This window comes from Haliaeetus leucocephalus, unplaced genomic scaffold (genome assembly GCF_000737465.1).
Source record: "Haliaeetus leucocephalus isolate CR32 unplaced genomic scaffold, Haliaeetus_leucocephalus-4.0 Scaffold849, whole genome shotgun sequence".
Taxonomy (NCBI): domain Eukaryota; kingdom Metazoa; phylum Chordata; class Aves; order Accipitriformes; family Accipitridae; genus Haliaeetus; species Haliaeetus leucocephalus.
In genome coordinates, this window is record NW_010973285.1 from 4,147,889 (window position 1) to 4,153,522 (window position 5,634).

Sequence of the window (5,634 nt, forward strand, 5' to 3'; positions counted from 1 at the left end):
CGCCGCCGCCGCCGCCGAGCGGGGAGCGCGCCTCGCGTTTGAGGTCGAAACTCTTTCTCCTCCTCCTCTTCCTCCTCCTCCTCCGCTTCCCCGCCTGCCTGCCGCCGCGGCGGCGGCTGCGCGGCTTTGCCGCGGGCTCAGGAGTTCCGAGAAAGGCAGAGAAGTGGGACGTTCCCCGGAGGAGGTGGCCGCTGATGCGTGGTACCCTGCAGCGCGGCAGGAGCAGGAGGAGGACCCCGGGGATCCGTCACGGGAGGACAACATGACCAGAGGCCAAACAGCCACAAAAGGAAACGAGATCCGCAGATAGTCGCTTAAAAATACATCTGCACGACTTTTTTGAACATTTAGGATCAGAAATGATCCCAAGAATGAGTGAGTGGAGTCTCAGGAGTGACCCTGAGAAAGAAATGCCGGGAGGAGCCGGCGCAACCCACCAAGGGAGCTGGCGTAGCAGTAGCCTCAGCCGGTTTGTGGGCCGGAGTGCCTCATCCCCCCAAGAGCTGACTCTTCGTCTGCCGTTCCCTGCCCTTCTGGTGTAAATGCCTTACAGCCCCTGCTCTCTCTTCCTCTTCCCTCCCTTTTCTAACCAAGGACAACGGTGGACTGGCCTTATCTTGGCAGTCTTAGGTCAAGCCAGGTTGCTACTGCAGACAGTATGCTTTGGCCAAACCTCAGCTGTTGGGCTTGGTGAGACTAAAAACTCTGCACAGGTGGTCAGGCTAGATTTTGTAGCGCCTTGAGTTTTGCACTAACATCTGCTCCATCATCAGTCCTTCACATTCTTCCTCCTTTTTGTTTCCCCTGGCTAATTTTTTTCTTTAGTTCACCAGTTTTTTTCAGTTAGCTACTTTTTACCCATGGGAAAAAAAATAAAATCAAAGTGCTGATTAAATAAAACTGCGATACTTGAGTTACCACCATCACACTGCTCACTGGATTTGTTTTTTCAGCCTTTTATCTTCTTTATTCAGCCTGTACCACCACCGGGCAGGAACAGTCTCTAAATTTTTAAGTAAGGCTTAGTGTGAATCAGAATTATAGTTGCAGTTCCTTAACTTCCTTGGCAAACCCCTAATCTTTCTGTTTGATTCTTTATCTGCACAATGGGAATAATAATACTTGTTTTCGTTCTGTCTTTAGAGATACACAAAAACTGTCTAGACACAGTCCTGGGCAACCTGCTCTAGGTGGCCCTGCCTGAGCAGGGGATTGACCCCCAGAGGTCCCTTCCAACCTCAACCCCTCTGTAGTTCTGTGATTATCACAGAAGGTGCGGTGAAGAATTGATTGGCAGTTGGATACTGCAGGGACCAAGGCCATAGACGTACCTAGGCAGGCACAAAGAAGTTTTGAACTAACGATAGCAAGAAAACCAACAAAAAGCCCAAGGAGAGTGGGCAGTTTAAGACTTAACGGCAAGAAACAATCTTTGAGGTCAGGATTCATGACCCAGAAGAGGTTAAACTGCAAGAAGAACAGCAAGCACATGATGAGTCCGAATGGTAAATATTAAACAGGAGTTTTGGAAAGTACAGAAGTGACTATTCTTTAGTGTAAATGCCAGCCTACAGAGTGGAAAGGCTGGAACAAAACTCCATCAAACCTTGCCTGAAGCAGTTGGTGTTGCCATGGTGGCAGGTGCCATAGGCCAACAGCCTCTTCCAGCCCAGCAAGTCCAGCATTTCTCTACGCAGCATAACAGAGAAACAATAGGTTAAAAAAAAAACAAGTGATACAATGCACAATGCACAAGTAAGCAGCACAGCGCTGGACCATTTCGGCTTTTTGAAACATCGTCACATGCTTTATAAAGAGTGATTCTCCCTTGTGTGACATTGTGCAAAGTCCTGGTGTTCCTGAACTTTTTCTCAGAGGCAGGTCTGGATAGGACCATCTGTCTATTTGTAGACAATTGTTCAGTGTGATGTAGGTGCACTGATCCGCCACAAAGGCAGTGGCAGGGAAAGCACCACTGAGGTGTTTCTAAGGTATGTTTTCTGTTTGGAGATTTTTCTGAGAGATTTTCTGATCTGTGTCAACCAAGAAGTTGGGGTTTTGGGGTTGTGATTGCTGTGGGAAAGCAGAGCTTCTGCCTGGGTGTGTTATTTGACCATGAGCAGTTATTAAGCTTTCTACCAAGGAGGTCAGTGTGATGTGGAAATAATAACCAGGAAGTACTAGAGATGGGCTTCTTGTGTTTGTTCTGGTTGAGCACAAGATAATTGGGTAGACAAGGCCCGCATCCACCTTTTTAGAGCTTGTTTAAAGCACCCTACAAGAAGGAGAGTGTAGTTGGGATGTTCTTGAAAAGTATGGGGGTTTTGCGACAGTAGTTCCACTTTACCATATAAATGCTTCATTTTAGACATGTATCTTTATACAACAAAGACTCGACTTGGAAATTGCTCCAGGAGGAAAATCACAAGTTCTTTAAAATAGTTTTACCCACTACGTGTCTTCAGTGTCAAATTTTGGAGGTATCTAAAGAAGGATAGCTCTTCTGGTGAATTTGCAATATTTGGGGTTTATTACGGATTGAGTTATTCTGTGTATGTTTTGACTTGATGGAGAAATACATGTGAAGGATGACCACAAGTTTCAGCTTTATCTGTTTTCCCACGTGTCTGTACATGTGGCTCCCTGCAGAGACCCTGCCACTGGGCTGATGGTTGAAATCTGCACCTTGCTTCCTCAAATGCCCATTTACATTGAATTTTGCCACAGCCAGAGTTGGATGAGAACTGAATGTGGTTTTAAGTTTGTAGTCATTCTCACTTTGGGTAGCTACTGCTTGTTCTTCCTCAGACCTTCTGCAAAAACCAAGGTTAGCTAGTTCTTCCAAGGCTCTGTATTTGGAGTTATTCAAGGGATGGTGGAACACTGCAAAAATGTTTAAACAACTGTCTACAAAATGTGACGTGAGCCTCACCTGTATCCTCACTGTCCTGTGACCTGCATTCAGGAAAGTATTTCCTTTCCCCTAGACACTGCTGACACCTGGCTATGGTAATATTCCAATTCCCAGTACTTACCATTAAAACTAATGAACTGTTGAAGCCTAGATAAATCACTTTAGTCATTACAAATAAAGATTAAGAAGGCTTAACTGAGTGTAAGGCTCATTTTTTAAATGCTGCAGCGGATGCATTGTCAGGAGACCTTTAAGTTGAGATCTCAGTACACTTGAAGAGGCCTCCTGTAACAGCTGGCAGGATTATTAATAGCTGCCACAACTGATTTAGGTAAAGAATGTGTTTTCTTGGGGGATTTTAACTAATGAGTCATGTCATTTTGTTCACCTTAGTTTTTATTTGTTTTGCTTTGAAAGGAAAAAGTTTTTGTTATGCAGACATGGACACAGTATGCCTGTTTTTGAAATCTTGAAAGAGCAGCCTACAAATTCTGGAATATAAGGGCAGGAGTCTCGGCTGGGATGTCACTGTGTCTTCAGTGAGTGCATGCTAACCTCCAGCCGCTGATGATCTGGTCCCAGATGCTCATAGGCCAGTGTTAATGAGCAGATAATGGTGTGGGTGTTGGTATGGAAGTCTACACACATATACACATGGCCTAACTCTGCAAGCTGGAGGAGAAATTAAAATGTTTGTCAGACATCCGAGGAACAACATGACCCCAAACTGAGAAATGCGTTCCTCTTTCACAGCACCATCCTCCTGCCAAACTGTGTGTGTGGCACCACAGCAATTAGCCAAGGAAAATCTTTCTATTGTCATTCATTTAGGAGCCCTGGTATGTTTGCTCACCTAAATGAATCATTTACCCCCTGCTTGTATTCAGCATTTTGGGTGACAGCTGCACTAATAGTTGGCATAATCATAGTGCCAGCCAAATTGCAGCAATATTACAGGTGTCAGGATGCTCACTTATTTTCAAAACACTGCACATTTCAGATTGTGCATTTCTCATTTGAATAATTACATGGTTTATATTCTTTTACATGCCATTAAAAATAGTCTAGAGCCTTAAAAAACATAACTCTTGACAGCTGCAGTGGCACAATTTTTTACTGGCTTCAGTTGGAGTGACTCAATCATCTGACAATTAGCAATGATTTTACAAAGCATATTTTGGAATCTACAAGGCTCATTTAGAGTAAAAAATCATTTTCTGCAAAGTGAAGATAGCAGTCTTCACTTTAGGCTTTCACGGTGGTATTTTTCGCCAGCTACTCACCAGTTAAAGTTTCTGCTGATTATGTAAGAATAGGACGTCATTTCATTGATGCTTGCATCTGGTTTTTGTTTTGTTTTGTTTTGTTTTTTTTTATGACGGTGCCTCTTTGAGTTCAATGCAGTTACTTGGAATTCATGCTAGTATTGATAAGAAGAGATATAGGTCCCCAACCCTAGATCCTCAGAATGGGAAGTAGTAACTAAAACGTGGCTGAGCACACTGATATATCACACACAAAATCAACATGAAGAGTTATGTTGTTAGCATTGTAGTCAGGCCTTCAAGTGTCTACAGTTGCCTGAACATTTTTCAGAATTTCCAGCTGTTGAATGCTCAACTGCATGATGCCAACAGTGTTGTTTCAATGCAGTTTTCTTGCTTCATGATTTAATGTATGATTATATTCTCACACCCTCTTTACTTCTGAGGTCCCTCTACAGCTTTTATTGTGCAGGAAGGAATGTGCTTAGTTAACAAGCAGCTGGATCAGATTTTTTCTCTTCACTTTCTCTTTCTCCACTCATGACTCCTCATCTTCTGGCCTGCACTGAAAATCCCATGCTCTTCCTTGCACCATCCCTTCTTTTCATCATTAGCATTCCCATGCTGCCTGCACTGCAGCATCTGTGCTACAGCAGTGCAGTTACAGCTAGTGCATGAACATGCAGCTGAAGAAGCTGCAGCAAGTGCTGGCAACAGCTGAATAAAAGACTCTTTCATGATTTCAAATATAAGTACGTCAGTCACCTACTATCTTCAAGTCATAGAATCATAGTCATAGCATGGATTGGGTTGAAAGGGACTTTAAAGATCATCTAGTTCCAACCCTCCTGCCATGAGCAGGGACACCTTCCACTAGACCAGGTTGCTCCAAGCCCCATCCAGCCTGGCCTGGAACACTTCCAGGGAGGGGGCATCCACAACTTCTCTGGGCAACCTGTTCCAGTGTCTCACCACCCTCACAGTAAAGAATTTCTTCTTAATATCTGATCCAAATCTACCCTCTTTCAGTTTAAAACTGTTACCCCTTGTCCTATCACTACACTCCCTGATAAAGAGTCCCTCCCCATCTTTTGTGTAGGTGCCTTTTAAGTACTGGAAAGCCGCTATAAAGTCCCCCTGGAGCCTTCTGTTCTCTGGGCTAAACAACCTCAAGTCTCTCAGCCTTTCCTCATAGGCGAGGTGCTCCACCCCTCTGATCATCTTCATGGCTCTCCTCTGGACCAACTCGAGCATGTCCATCTCTTTCTTATGCTGGGGGCCCCAGAGCTGAACACAGTACTCCAACTGCGGTCTCATGAGAGCAGAGTAGAAAGTCAGAATCACCTCCCTCAACCTCCTGGCCGCGCTTCTTTTGATGCAGCCCAGGACACGATTGGTTTTCTGGCCTGCGAGCGCACATTGCTGGCTCATATTCAGCTTTTCATCCACCAACAC